Raw genomic sequence first — 15,266 nt, 5'->3', positions numbered from 1 at the left:
GCACAGGCTGCCTTGCTGTGGTTTTCATCTCTGTGTTTTGCTCTGAGTAAATGATAGCTTAGGTTTTCAAGAAAATTAGCCTGGGTTTACTCACAGGAAAGAGGAAATGACAAGCTCAAGTTGGTTTTGAAGCGGTACAGAGGAAACACAACTTTGGGTGCATTTAAAGGTGGAGGGGAGCGGTTGTGGACTGCATCCTCGGTAAGCAGAACCACACCTTGTAGCACCAAGTGACATTACAGCAGTGTATAATGTGTCCAAGGTCCTTAAGCTGTTGGGGACTAACCAGAACCCCTCAGCAGCACTCCCAGGAATGGAGTCAGTGCTAATGGAAGATTTGGCATGAGTTCAAAGTAATATTCCCATCCTTGGTATTTGTCCCCAGTGGACCCAGGCAGGCAAAGCAAGCAAAGGTGTCAAGGAGAATCACCCCTGTGAGTACCAGACCTTTGTTTCTGCAAACGATTTAATGATGAAATGCCATTTTTAAGTTGTATCTGGGAAGCCACAAATTTGAAGCTCCACACAGATCAGAAGCTTCTTACTAACCCTCGTGCAAGCAGTGCCTCTTTTTGACACTTGGCATTCAGTTCTGCCAAGGTGCTGCTCTGGCTGGTTGCACTTTCATGTCTTTCAGAAATAGCAGTTCTGAGTTCAGGAAGTCTGAAGTGTGTCTTGTACTCAGCTGGGAAGTTGGATTTTACAAACCCGAGTCTGGAGCAGGACAGGGTGTTTCCAGGAGTGTTCCTCCCCCTCATCTCTCCTGGGTATTTTAGTCCAAGATTTGACTTCATCTTCCAGCACTGCCCTGCTCCTGCCATCCTGGTGGGATGCTGCCAGATGGGGTTTGTCTCACTCAGTGCCAGGTGCCTCCTTAGGGAAGAGGAAGGATGCAGACACTGATGGAACAGCAAATAGCTTGGAAAATACCCCTCCTTCGATTAGATCAGACAAGGCAGAATCAGGCTGGGGTGAACAAGTGCACAGTGGTCTGCTTAACTGTGAACAAACCTCTTATTCACTTTTCATGGCTGTTCTGTGGCAGCTATCTGGTTTTTACTGAACCAGCATAAAAATTACTGCAAGAGCTGACAGCAGATAAAACAGGCCAGGAAGATTTTTGTCTCTAAGAATTCTTGCCTAAAGGTAGTGCAACATGGAATGTTGCTGCATGAAGAAACCATCATCAGGCACTACATGTTCTCTAAGAAATGCCCCAGCACAGCTCTGGGGCTCGATATACAGATAAAGGCAATTGCATCTTCCACCCCATCAGTTACAGGTGGCACAGCTCAGCACTTCTCAGTGTCAAGACCTGGGTGTGTGGAGCCAGTTGTGCAACCGAGATGATTGGGGGGCTGGATAACACCCACTGAGCCCGGCAGGGCTGAGCAGCTGCATCTCATATTTCAGGAGGACCTCTGTCCTGTGAACCTCCCCAGAGCTGCCCTAGCAGCACTGTGCTAATTCTACTTTTTTTCTAAATATTTGTCAGGTTAAATCCCTTATGTGTCCTAGACCTCAGAGATGGCCAAGAAATTCCTTTCTCAAAGAAAGGATTTACCCAGCCACACTTGTGCTATCAGAAAAACTTCCTAAGCTATTAATACATAACAGCCCCTGTTAGCTGGACATTTGACCCATCTAAATTCTGTTTTGTTAAGTCACAATGAGTTTGCAATTTGGGTTTAATCCTATGGGAAATAATAATTTGGGAAATTCTTCAAAGACAGCACTGTCAAACAGTTCCCCTTGCCCAGGCTTGACCATGGCTGGCTCTGAAGCCACCCTTGAGGTGTCCCCTGCTTGTCCTCTGTATGTGCCACCAGCTCGTGCTCAGGCTGCCACGTAGCTGCAAGTGTGGCTCGAGAGCTGTGCAGGGAACTGGGAAGCTGATCCTGTCCAGCTGGGCCAGCTGCTGGCCAGAGCACCAGGATAGTGTGAGAAGGAGCATTTGGAGCTTGGGAGGAAGATATTATTGGAATTATTCAGCTGGAAGGGACCTGCAGTAATCATCTAGTCCAACTGCTTGGCCACTCCAGGACGGAATTGTTTCCTAGAAACCAACTTTCCTTTATTAAAAGCATTTTTGTTAAAAAAATTCCAAACAAATCTGAAAAACCAGGAAGCCAAAAAACAATTTAAAATATGCCAAGTGTTATTAAAACAAACTCCTCGTTAATAAAATGCTGAATTCTCACTTGTGAGTGACACTCATCCCTTAAGTGCTTTCAAAGAGCCTGTGTGGTGGTGCTTGGCAGTGGCAGCAGTGGCCAGCTTGTTGTGGTGCCCTGAGCCATGGCTGGGTGAAAGGACAAAGTGATTGTTGTGGATTCCAAAACTGAAAAAAGTTATTTTCCACAGAACAAGCCAAAGTATCAAATAGTTGTGCTCAGTCTACACAGTTAGTTGATGCAATATCCTTTGGACAGGGGTAGGAGAAACAAGTGACCTTGTTTCCTTGGCATGTTACCTGGAGTAAATACAGGATATTTTATACTTCCAGCAGCTTTTATAACTCACAGTGGGGTTTCCCTGAGCTGAAGAGGGTGTGGGTGGGATTTGAGGCACCTTGCAGTGGAAATACACCTGGGACCTGTATTCAGCACATCAAAGCAAGGCAGAATGGAGCCTAAGGAGTCTAACTTGTTTGAGAGCACTGCTCACCTGCCATGTGAACCCTGTGGTTGGCTTGGTTTGTTACTGACAAAACAATTTTTAACCCTTCTGACAGAAGTAAATAATTCAGAGGCAAAGTGGTGTGGTGCAAAGGGACAGTGGATGGTGAAGGAGATTTCCGCAGGGCTGACAGAAGCTCTGCTCTTCCTCGAGAGGTTAGTCCTGTCCTTTCCCAGTCCTGCTGTTTGCTGCAGGCTAGTAGCTCTGTTTCTAAGCCAGGCCAGGATTTACACATAAAAACTGGAACTAATATTTCATTAAAATGGGGTGGAAATTAAAATGGAATTTTACTATTGAGAGCTACCGTTTTGTTAGCACAACGGGGATCTGCACCAGGTGTGAAACAGCACCTGTACAAACTGCTGGGAACAAGCCTTGATGCTTGCTAAAGGTGGGCCCTATGGTGGTGGTGTTTTAAGGGAGAGCAGCTGTGCAGTTTCTGCAAGTGTCAGTCGTGGGCAAAGCTTTCCACCTGACCATTACCTCCAGGTGTGTAACTGCCTGCTATGGGCATTGTTAAATTGATCAACTAGAGCTTAAACTGCCTTGCAAATAAATAATGTTGGCTATGGAGCAACTGGTTAGTGCTTAGCATTGCATTTTAATGCTTTTCCACTTAACTGGAAAGGCACAGTGGCAGGAGCTGCTGGGTAGGAATGTATTCTCTAGAACTGAGGTGCTCAGTGAGTAACAACTGGAAAAAGGATGTGATTGATTTGAATCCTAGTGAGATCACAGAATGAGAAGCTCATTTGAGCTCCTGGAAATCATGTTATACTTTCTACTGGATTGCCAGTCTGCAAACCAGACCTGACACTATGGGCCTGAGCCTGCCCTGCATTCACAGCCTGGCAGAGGATGGGAACAAGGCGGACACTGCAGTGAGATTCTCTGCTCTCAGCTGTGTGGTTTGGGGAGACAGGAACCATGCCTGGGATGCAGAGTCCCTCATCCAGGGTTATCCATCCCCAACCTTTCAGCAGCTCTCCACTAATGTCAAAAATTGAAGTAAGCTCATTTTAATTTCACTTTATGTGCTTTTGGGGAATGAATTCTGGATGGGATGGGAAGTGGGGTGCAGCAATGACCACTGCCTGTGCTCAGCTCCCACCACATCAACCGCAGCCTTATCTCACCCCTCCATCTTAGGGAGGGAGGTCTCGGCCTATCACACCTCTTTCTGTTTTATTTTCTATCTTCCTTTATAACTTTTCTAAAGCTAAAATACCTTTTAAACCTCGTCCATTACAGGCTGTCAGTGATCACAAGTGACTCTGTTCTGTGTAGCACCTTGGCAAGAAAAAAGAAGCAATAAGGTAAGCTTATTCCTATGTTGTACTTTGGAAATTGCCAGATACATCCAGTAGCCTTCCGGACATGAGAAAAACAATTTGTACCTCTGGCTCTAGCTGTTGCATTTTTTTCACAATTTATTTGAAATATGCAAATTTTTGAGGGTAACAATTAAGTTCAGGAAGAGCAACCATTATTGCGATACATTTGAATTTGCCAGCAGGTTCTGGGGGAACTGACAGGATAATGTGTCTGAATTTATGTAGAGTGGATCCATGCTGACTCAGTAGGGAGGTGGATGGGAGGTGCCTCCTGCTTATCTGCAGGATTGCTCAAGTCAGGAGAGAGAATAGGGATGATGCTGTTACAGATAGCAGGGGGAGTCAGGGAAGGGGCTTTCCCATTCTTTCTGTTGTTTGTTTGTGGTAGGTGGTTAACAGTGCACTCAGATCCCTACGGAGTTCTGTCCTGCACCCAAAGCTTAGACCCTGTTGTGAGGACAGAGAAGAAACATTTTCTTGCAAATAATAAAAATTATAAGCCCTTGCATGTGAAGTATATCACAGATAAAATATGCTTCAAGACACGCGATCCCAGTACTAACAGAAGTTATTAGAACCCAGATTGTGCTGCTGCCGAGAATATTAGATCCATATTTCTTTTTTATTCTATTGCCCTTGAGAATATTTAGAGCATTGCACTTGAAAAGCTTCAAAGTCTGAATGAAGATTCAAATAACTTAGGAGATCGGATATAGCGAATTAGGGTTGGTTCAGGATTGTTTCTGACCAGAATTGGATGGGGTTTCTGTAAGTCTTACATCTTTGGGAAATGAATTCTTTTATACCTTTTACATAAGGTTACTGTCAGTGATAACCAGACTTACAGTCTGTGGACTGCTGATATGCTGTTAGCTCAAACAAATTATTTAATACTTGCTATTTCTTCCATTGACTTTTTTTTTAATATGAGTTTTTAAAAATATTTTCCATTCTGTCCTGCTATTATTATTATTGAAGGTTATGGTTTCTTTTAATAAGAATATATTCTTTGTCCGCTCACAGCATTTTTGACTCAAGGATGTGGGTAACAGCTCTTTGCATCTTAAGACACACACACAAAAAAAAGAGTTTCAAATATTTCAGCTATGGTAAACAGATACTGTAGCCTCAGTCCCTGGTTTATTTCCCCACTGTGACAAAGTAATGGGAATAACATGCTGAAGTTATCTGCCCATGTTTCCTTTGGGTCAAATCCTGTGGGTTAAACTTGTGCAAGCCTTTTCTCATAACTTCACATTGATGGATGATATCAGGAATCATCCTAAATTGTGTGTCTTCTTGTTTCTATAGAAGCATTGGCTTTAAGTATAGGCTTCATCAGAGTATTTTTAAAAGCTTTGCCCAGCTTTGGTTGTTTTATCATTATACATACTCTGATACCTGAAAGAACACCAGGGTGCTGGCATATAATTTTTTTATGCTTGTTTATAAGCTTTGCTTGGTTGTTTCATCTTGTAAAACATGAGGAATAACTGAGCATGGCTTTGATATTGAGGATTTTATGTGACAGGTCAACATATGTGTGCAGGAAACACGCTAAATAAATGCATTCATAAAGTTGGTGAGGAAAATGCTGCTGCTGCCTACCCAATTTGAAAGGTCAAAATGTAATTCTAAATTGGTTTCCTTTTCTGCATTTCCTTGATGCAAGGGCTTCAAGTAGATGTCTGGAAAAATAAATACCTATGCAGGGGGAGTGACCTGAATTTAAGAGTGGGTATAGTAAGAGTGTGAGTAGGTGGTTGGGGTTTTTTTCCCACCTCTTTATGAACTTAAAAAAACAAATATGAGTCATGCTGGAGGTGCTACAGGACTTTCTGATCAAGTCAGTAGAATACTAAGCCCAAATGTCATGCTTGGAATTTTAAGTTAAACTGAATTACATTAAGGTTAAAACTTGGAGGAGCTGCTGGAGCAGGTGGGTGCTCAGCAGGAAAACCCAACTGAATCTCAGCCAACCCGACCACAGGCGGTAATAAAAAGATGTTGTTTGACAAGAATTCCTTAAAATCATGGACTCCCACAGAATAAATATATTTCTGATGATAATGGGACTCTTCTGTTTACCATCCCAGTTCAAACACTGACTGGATTAGTATCTCTTATTCTGTGGGATTTTGTGAAACCCTTAGGCCAGCTCCAGAAAATATTATGGGCTGATCTGTTCTTTCTCACAGGGTTGGACAGGAGCACTTTGGTCATCTTGAGTATTCATGGAATTAAACTAAGTGCTCTTCAGTTTCTTTCTGTTTTTTAAACTGAGTCGTGCTTTGAAATGGTTGGCCAGGGCAGGAGGCTGCATGCCCTCGAGGAAAACCCCAGGGCAAAGGTGAGATCATGGATACATAACATTGAATGGTGACTTTGAGAAAGAAACACACTAGGCTTAAACAAACCACTTTTAAACTGGGTATCTTCCAGTTCCAAAGTCCTCTGGCAGTTGAGGTGAGGCTGAATATGTGAGCAAATTAATGTATTATTCAGCAGCTGCTCTGAGTGGATCGCCGGGAGCTGGTTGCATTTACTATATGTGCCGAGAAGAATTTCAGGACAGCAATTCAGCAGGTTTCTTTGTGTAGGTCCCATCCTTTCACACACAACCACAGAAGCTCATCCTTCACCTGGCTGTGTGAATATGGCCCTACAGAACGCTGCTGCAATTCAGATTGTGTTGGGATCTCAGATGTTTTCATAGGCTTTGAGCTTTCCCAATTTATCATTTTGTTTCAGTTTTCAAGGTACTCTGTGATGTGGGGGTTTCCAAAGTGGTTTGTCACTAGGTTTGCCTAGGATGCAAAAAGATGCAGAGAGCTACAGCAAGACCTGTACCACCCCATCACTGCTGCTGTTTTAACCTGGAGATGCCTGATGGTTCAGGGCCTGCTGAGCATGATAGAAAACTCCCTATGTTGGGACTGAAGCATGACAATAGGACAGATATTTTTCTCCACATACCTTATAAATGGTGTGTCTCTTTCTTCCTCTTACCACTATTTTGTCAGCTGCAAAAATTAGTTCTGAAGTTCCAGTCTAGGTGGGATATTGGTTAGTGATCCAGACATGATGGGAAATGAAGGTGCAAACCTTCTGGCTTGTGTGTCTGTATGAATTTACAAGACTTAATGTGTGATAAATCCTACTGCCATAGCAAGGAATTTCCATGGTTGTTAGTGACTTCAACACCAATCCTTGTCCAAAACTCACCAACCTTAGGCTGTGATTCGGAGTGGTGAAGTGTGTTCAGCGGTAGCAAAGGTCTAAGCACCAAGGTAAGATTCATCTACCAAATACACATCTGTCATATTTCAGAGTTAGAAAATCAATTGATGACTCCTTTATGTTTTATCACAGTAGTTTCAAATTTGGGTCCAGCCTTTTTTCTGGGCTTAGAAGAACTATGGATTTTTAACTGATGTCAGCTAGATTTGTTATTATACAAGCCAATTGTCTTTTGCCTCAATTTTATGACAAATTATAGTTCTGTCTGTGCTCAGAGAAGTCTGGGTTCCCCCATCTTTTCTAAGTGTGAGGACAAAACCCTTGAAATCTGTGGTGCCTGTGAATCACATGGGAACAGGCATCAGCATCACCTTGAGAGACCCATCATCCATGACCTTTTCTACAAGGTGTTGTTATTGTAGACTAGGAATACTGGTATTGCCGTGACCAGAATTGGCTAACCTTGTGATAGTCTGTATTTTTAAAAACTTCTTCCCATTTAAGTCTCTATGACTTTTTCAAAAATACAGATACCTAGTAAAAAACCAGCATCTAGTATCCAGTTTGTACTGATTTACACAGAGCTATGTGAGGTCTTGTACAAGGAATATTATGCTCTGAATCTTTCCTAAAACATGAGATTCAGCACCGGTTTGGATCTAGTCATAAGCTGTATAAATGCTCTATAGTGAAAAAACATGAAAAATTCAAAGCAAAGTCTGTTCAGTGCATTGGGAGAAGACACTGCAGCCACAGTGGCAGCTCATGGAGCCTCAAGATTTATTAAGGCACATTCATGTTAAAGCTCATAATAAAGCAGTGAAAACTAAAAGCATGAATTTTGTGCTGGGGGTTAAAGCACATGGAACGGTGGGTGTTGAGTCTCTTCCACCCTCCTGGGGGTTATGCTGGATCTCCTGGTCCGTGGGTCAGTGCTGGGTTTTCTGTTCCTTTTGTGCAATCCTCACACATGCATATATCCTTATACCATAATGCTCTGGTGACATAAGATGCTTCACATTCGATAACTGCACAAAATAAATGATGACACTTGACCATGCTTGTTATACAAAGCTTTAATTGCTGTGTAGTTTTAATTTGCTTCCTTGCATTAGCCAGCAAAAACTAATATTAATTAGCATCAGAATATTTGCATTAATTAGCAAAAACTCTGCTTTGTAACAGCCATATCTCCCCCTCCCCTTTCCACCCAGCCCCTCACTGCCTGGGCCACTCTTCCCTAGCCCAAGCCTCGGTGGGGTCACGGCAGCTGCATTTGCCATCCAGGTACAAACCCAACTCGCTTCTCCCGACAATGCTGCAGTCCAGCTTCTCATTGACCCATCTCAGGAATTCTTGCAGACTCTCTTTAAATTGTGAGAAATTAGTTTTTGCCTTCTCTAAGCATCTCTTGTCGTTGGATGAAGATTTCTAAGAGTAAAAAGGAGGTACTGATGCATGAGTTACAGATTCTGCACGTTCTGTCTCAGCTCACTGGGATGGAGTAGGATGCTGCCCTTCACACCCCCAAAACCATTTCACACAATTTTTAGAAATCGTTAGTCATTAGCTATTTCTCTTTGACTTTCACAGTATTGCAGACTTTTCTGTGTTGTTTTTGAGGGGCAGAGGAGTCATCTGCCAATCTGGAAGGTCAAAAACATTCTCTCACAATACCAAATCCTGGGAACCGTGAGGGAGTGTGGGACACTCTCTGAGTCCCAGCACAATCCCAGCTGCAGCAGCGTGGAGCACATGTTGGTTGGATGACAGACTTAGATATGGCTTATTCTGCAGCTGCAATAGATAGAAAATTGATGCTTATCTGGTTTTCTTCCTAAAGCCTGCTTCTCTATTCCAGGGAATTACCTAAACACAGTTATTGTTGGAAATTTGGCCACTGGTCCATGCAAACCCTATTTTCTATCCTCTTAATTTCTCTGTTTTTCTCTCTTTTGGATTCAAAAGACAGATTCTTTTATCTGTAGTATTTCTGATCTCTCTTTTCTGTTATTAATTGCCTTGTCCTTCCTGAAGGACAAGCTGTACAGGTCATCATAAATTGCACCTAATAAATAATCTTCATTACTGCAGGTATAACTGAACTATATTGATGTGGTCTCCATAAGAATGAATTTGTACATGAGATAGAGAGCTTGGTCTCCTTCCCTGGGACTGTAGCTGGTTCAAAATCAGAAATGAGTGATAGTTTCTTTGCTAAAAAATGAGTGATAAATCACCTGGTGTTAAAAACCCTGGATAAATGGATAATTACAAGAAAATACTTGAAACTCAAATCAAACAAATAGTAGAAGCTTACCTTCAAAATGTAGCAGATTTTTTCTAGCTTTTGCATACCTTTCTCCACTTTTCTCATGCACATCCATGTGGGAATCTTTTTTAGTTCATGAATAAATATTTCGGTGTTATTATGTGCACAGCTTAGTTTCTAGGAGAAGAAGGGAAAATATATACAGTGTTCTAGTTTGCAACAAGAGAGCTTTTCTTTCTTAAAAGAACTGTTAATAAATCCTATTGAATATGCCATTTTTCTCTGGAAATCTAAACTTCTTTTATTCTTTTTAGGATTTCCTCTTATGCCTTCCTTTAAGAAGTGTTATAAGGACAGTTTTCATAGCTATTATAGCTGGAAACCTTGAAATTAAAAGGGTCCAGTTTCTGTCAGTGGTGGATGTGACCACATTTGGAATTTGATTCAATTCCATCTAAGTCAGAGAGTGATATATTTTTCTTTGCTTTGGAAGTAGGACACTTAGAGCTACTTTAACAATTTTCTTTATATTGCCAGTCATTTGAAGACCAGACTTCGCAATCACCAACAGAAGCTTCTCTGCAAAAAAACATTAAAAACAACTGACAATTACATCCTACCTCAAATTTTATCTTTGGTGGCAATTAGAATGTTTACTAGCCACCTTCTCGTAATCTTTTAAAAATATGACATTGCATCAGTGTTTAGGACACCACTTACATCTGCAGCAATTACAGCTTGCTTTAAATGTCCTCAGACTTGCTGTGCCAGAGGTTATGCTCCAAGTTCCCTTTGGAGACTCTGACTGACAATAATAGAATGGAAAAAACAGGTTCTTACCTTTATGTGAAGCGGTCTGAAGAACTTCTCCTGGAAATAACAGAAATCTGTTAGTCACAGATTGGAAATCATCTCAAAAAGTAAATCTGATGTGAGGGAAGTGGGGAAATTATTTACATTTATGGGCTCATTTTCAGCCTCAAGCAAACAAAGCATTTCATCAATTAGTGAGTATTTAGTCTCGTTCAACAGATGAGGCATTTCCTTCAGAGGGAGAAAGTAACTGGACACCCCAGAACTCAGTAGTAGCAAGAATACGTGAGGATGCATTTTAAAGGTGTTAATTTGGGAGCTTGACCCTTGTTATCTGGAAAGGGCTTTGAATTCAAGCTCTTCTCTCTTGGCAGATAGAAAGCTGGCTTATATAAAGAAGATGAGTAAGTGCAGGATGTGATTACCATCTTATCTCATTCATAAATCATTCAAATCAGAAAACGATGACAACTTGAGCAACTGAATTATCAGCATATCTGATTTGAGAAACTTTTATGATTAAAATTTTGGTAAATTTCCTAAAGCCTCTAACTTCAGAGCTACGCTTTAATGCAAAAATAAAAAGTGATGTGTAAGGGCATGAATATTGTAAAAGAACAACAACATAATCATAAAGTCTTAAAATGGTTTGGGTTTGAAGGGACCTTAAAGCTCATTGTGTTCCAACCTCCTGCCATGGCCAGGGACACCTTCCACTAGACCACGTTGGCCAGAGCCCCATCCAGTCTGAACTTGAAGACTTCCAGGGATGGGGCATCCACAGCTTCTCTGGGCAACCTGTGCCAGGGCTTCAGCACCCTAACAGGGAAGAAGTCCTGCCTAACCCTGCCCTCTGTCTGTTTGAAGCCATTCTCCTTTGTCCTATCAAGGAAAATGTCTGAGGAAACTTGTAGTAATGCACCCATGAAGGGGTTTGCTTCCCCTCAGATTAGACTACATCTTATATTGCTGTAAATTTTTGCACTTCAAAGATTTCACCACCTCTGGAGCTAATTTCAGCTAAAGATGGAGCCCATAGGATCTAATTAACCATCTACATCCCTGCAGTGTGGCTTGGGTGAGCATGTGTGAGCAGGGAGGGCACAGACATGTATAGCAGCCTTGCAAACCTAGCTACTTTTCTAGAGCAAGTATCTTCTCTTTGACCTGAAAAGAAAACAGTAGGCTGTTTGTTCATCATAATTAGTAAGTGTGAGAGCTGGATTTTACCCTGGCATGATTAATTTGTATGACAGTGCTGTGCAAATCTGCAGTCTCAGCTGACAACTGCAGCTTCTCCTTCTCATGGGGCGGGGAATGTTTGCTTCTTCATTAATGATACTTGGGCTCTTATGTAACACTTCCCAAAGGTAATGAGGTGATTTTACATGGGGACATGTTAGTAAGTGACAAGAGGGGCTGCAAGGACAGTGCCACATTGTGTGGTGGTGTGTCAGAGATGCTTTGGGGTGGGACCTCAGCGTCCCTCAGGAGGGGAGACAGAGCTCCCCCAGCTTTCAGAGTAACTGTGGTTCTCCCAGCACAATCAGCTCAGAATGAACACGAGGGAGTTCTCTTCCAAATATGAAGGCAATGCATCTCTAAAGACAAAAAAGGGTAATTTGTTCTATGCTAGGTGGCAATTAATGTTACAGCTAATAAAAGAAGTGTCATCAAGGGAGCTCTGAGTGTGAAGTTATTTCTGGCTACCAAGGAAAGGGAAATCACTAATCATCATCATTGGTGACAACCATGCCTGGCAGTGCAGTGGGAGGTTTCATAACCTTCTCTGGGACACCTGGGCTGCCTCACCTTGTTCTGTGCTCAGGTACAGCCCTGGCTCTAGCAGAGCACTCCTTGTTCAGTGCCAGAAACAACATGCTTGGCAGGTGCTCTTTGGAAAGGGTGAGAGAAGAGCCAAGCTCCCAGCTAGAGCCAAGCTTTGCCATTATCCCTGTCAGCCTGGGCCAGTTGTTATTAGGGCCTCTCTTAAATATTTCCCATATAGCCCAGTTTCTATTCTTATATTTGATTTTTAGGTATGTAATTTCATAGAAAATGTCTGACAAGCCACAGAGTTGGTAGATGGGTTTTTCCAGATTTGCTTAGGGAAATTTTGTGTTGAGTCAGGGATATGTTTACTTCTGGAGAGTGTTCTAAGTAATAATAGTAACAACAATACTACTACTACTACTACTAATATGAATATTTGAGACTGGATGATGTTCTAAGTTCTTTGAGTATGTTTAGGGTTGTCCCTACTATAAAGACAAGTCTGTATGTTAACCATGGCCATGTTATTCACTGTTCATTTACCCTTTTTGCAAACTGGAGAAGTTATTTGCATTTTCCAGTGCTATGTGAAAGGTTCTTGTAGCAAAAAGCATGTGGGAAATTGTCACGGCTGCACTTTCCAGCACTGCTTTGGTTCAGCTCTCTGATGAGAGGCTTGAATCATTCTCTCAAAGGGCAAAATTTTAGTATCAAGCTGCTCTTGGTCTGTTGGTGTCCAGGCCCCCTCATTTCCCAGCCAGGCTGTTGTGAGACCAAGTAGCTTTGGGCATCTCTTTTCAACTGACAGCCTGAGGTAGAGTAGATTAAAATGAGTTACCAAGATGATAGTTTAAATGTGCTAAACTGGCACACCAAAAGATGCAAAACATGTAAATAATCAACTAAAATGCCTTTGTACTTTTTCCTATGTGAGTTTCAGTATCTGTTGGTAACACAAGGAAGCCCATTCTGCTCCTCACCTCTGGAGGTGGGAGAAATCAGGAAAGGACAGTCTCCTTTACCTTCTCCCACTTCTGTCTGGATCATTTGCCCCAGGGGAAGCTGTGGGCAAGAGGTTCAACCTTACTGTGTACAAGGATTTAATAACCAGACCCACCAGGGACAAAGCTCTATGTGGGTTGTATGTTCACCTAAGCCATTAGGCAATATTGACACCTTCTAAACCCATTTGTCAAATATTTTTGCACCAGATACCTTTTGGAACAGTGTCACTCCTTTTAATACACGCCCACCTGGAAAACATACCGTGACTTAATGTCAAATAGCTTTGAAGCTGCTGGAGAGAAGTAGCAAGATGCTATCAATAGGCTCATGCTCAGAGAGAGCAACTCCCTGTGCACAGGATGCATCTTTTGGTGATGCCGCAGTGGCCGGATGTTGGTGCTAAGCCCTCATGCCTGCACTGACTCCTGCTCAAAGCCAGCCTTCTTTTAGAAACTGTGGGGCCTGACAGAGTTGTTTTGCTTTTAACTCTTTCTGTAATGAGAGGTGAGAATCTGCTGTGCTTCATTAAACCCTTTTGATCTATAGATTTTTATAAAAACATGTTTTATACCAAAAATACTCTAAACAGGACTGCTCATGTTTTTAACCAGCTGAATAGTTTTCAAGGATGTTGGCACAGGGAGTTTTGAGAAGCTGGGATAAACAAGTAGAACACCAAATCTCTCAAAGTGCTGAAAAATATTTGACATTAAAGCCTGAGAGTTATACACCTAGGGGATACCTTATCAGTGGGTTTGGGCACTGCAGGGGAACTGAGGCACACAAGCCATTTTTCAGGCTGGTTCAGAAAACAACTCATCTGAAATCTTCCTTCACCTTTCTGTGACACCTCTGAGCTCTTTGGAGTAATACTGAGAAAAGATGATTAAAAACCTGAGCGAGTAGCTCACAGGCAGCCCTTCTTTTTATCGGTCTCCTCTGGCGGATGCCAGCGCTGTGGCGGTGGACGGGCCAGGGCTGCCACCTAGAGAACAGCCACCGCCACTTGCACACGCATCTTCGGGGCCCTCTTTTGGGGAAGAAACGCATGCCAAACCTCGACACAGCCCGAGTACCTGCGGCAAATGCAGCAAGGAGGGGTTGCGTGCTCTGCGACTTACCCCAGCCTAAGGGCTGAGGGGTCGCCTGGGGGAGATGAATAATAGTGATAACAATTTTATTTGTATTTGAGCAGGTGATTGGGAAGGCAGTGTCTGGGGGCATGCGTATTTGCTGTTCCCCAGCCTGTTCTAAGGGAAACATTATTGTAGGATCATAGAACCGCAGAATAGTTTGAGTCAGAAGTGACCTTAAAGCTGATCTAGTCCCAGTCTCCTGCCGTGGGCAGGGACACCTTCCACTATCCCAGGTTTCTCCAAGCCCCATCAGCCTGGCCTTGGACACTTCCAGGGATGGGGCATCCCCAGCTTCTCAGGGCAGACTGCTGCAGTGTCCCACCATTTTTCAATCTTCCCTCCCTGTGACTACTGTTTCTTTCTTCCCCCACACTGAATAAACGCTTCTTCAGGTGTTGTTACAGAAACTGGCTAATTTTTCAGACATGTGGGTTGCCTTAAGGGATCCCTGCAGATTCCAGCATGGATCTCCCTGCCTCTTCAACCTGCCTTTTCCTGCAGATAATGTGGTGTTCAGGGTATCTCACAGACACACCATGGCTTGCACAGCCATTGCTCTCTGCTAGATTCTTCATGAATCATGTGGTTTAGGGAAATTCTTTGCAGGTACTCAGTGATGCCAGCAAAAGTACATAAATATGATGGGCTAGGTTTGGAGGTGAAATTTGGGTAGAAGAATCCCCTCAGAGGGGAAGGTGTGTGTCTAACAGCCCTGATGGTCCCTGCTATTTTCCCCATCAGAGCCCCAAAAAAGATTTTTTTTTTCTTTCAGCTACATTCTGCTTTCTTCTGCATGGGTGAATCTTTCTGAAATCAGAATATCCAACTGGGTGGAAAAGAGGAGATACTGGAGGGAGATCTCCACTGTGAAGTAATCAGTGCTACTTTTACCCAAATTTGAAAACACTAGTGGTATTAGGTGGTATCTGGACCTAAGGATGGTGATCCTCTACACAATCTCTAGCCATTCACAATAGACTATGTATTATATATATAATAAACTTAAAGATTTCT

General features: G+C 42.6%; 2 long non-coding RNA genes across 2 annotated transcripts in view; one reads left to right on the top strand and one right to left on the bottom strand.

Moving 5' to 3' along the window:
* The first annotated feature begins 3,256 nt into the window (after window positions 1–3,256).
* LOC138118224 (uncharacterized) overlaps window positions 3,257–15,266 on the top strand; it is a 36,392-nt gene continuing 24,382 nt past the window's right edge. Inside the window, exons 1-2 of the long non-coding RNA XR_011155043.1 lie at window positions 3,257–3,687; window positions 3,931–3,995. This is a non-coding gene — a long non-coding RNA (uncharacterized lncRNA). The remainder of the gene's footprint in view (window positions 3,688–3,930; window positions 3,996–15,266) is intronic.
* LOC138118225 (uncharacterized) lies at window positions 8,474–10,687 on the bottom strand. Its single transcript, XR_011155044.1, has 4 exons — window positions 10,483–10,687; window positions 10,366–10,395; window positions 9,574–9,702; window positions 8,474–8,684 (listed from the first exon to the last, which is right to left on the bottom strand). It is a non-coding gene; the product is annotated as an uncharacterized lncRNA (long non-coding RNA).

The sequence above is a fragment of the Aphelocoma coerulescens genome, chromosome 13 (genome assembly GCF_041296385.1).
Source record: "Aphelocoma coerulescens isolate FSJ_1873_10779 chromosome 13, UR_Acoe_1.0, whole genome shotgun sequence".
Lineage (NCBI taxonomy): Eukaryota > Metazoa > Chordata > Aves > Passeriformes > Corvidae > Aphelocoma > Aphelocoma coerulescens.
Note: the sequence above shows the minus strand (reverse complement) of the source record. Positions and strands in the feature narration are given on the sequence as shown.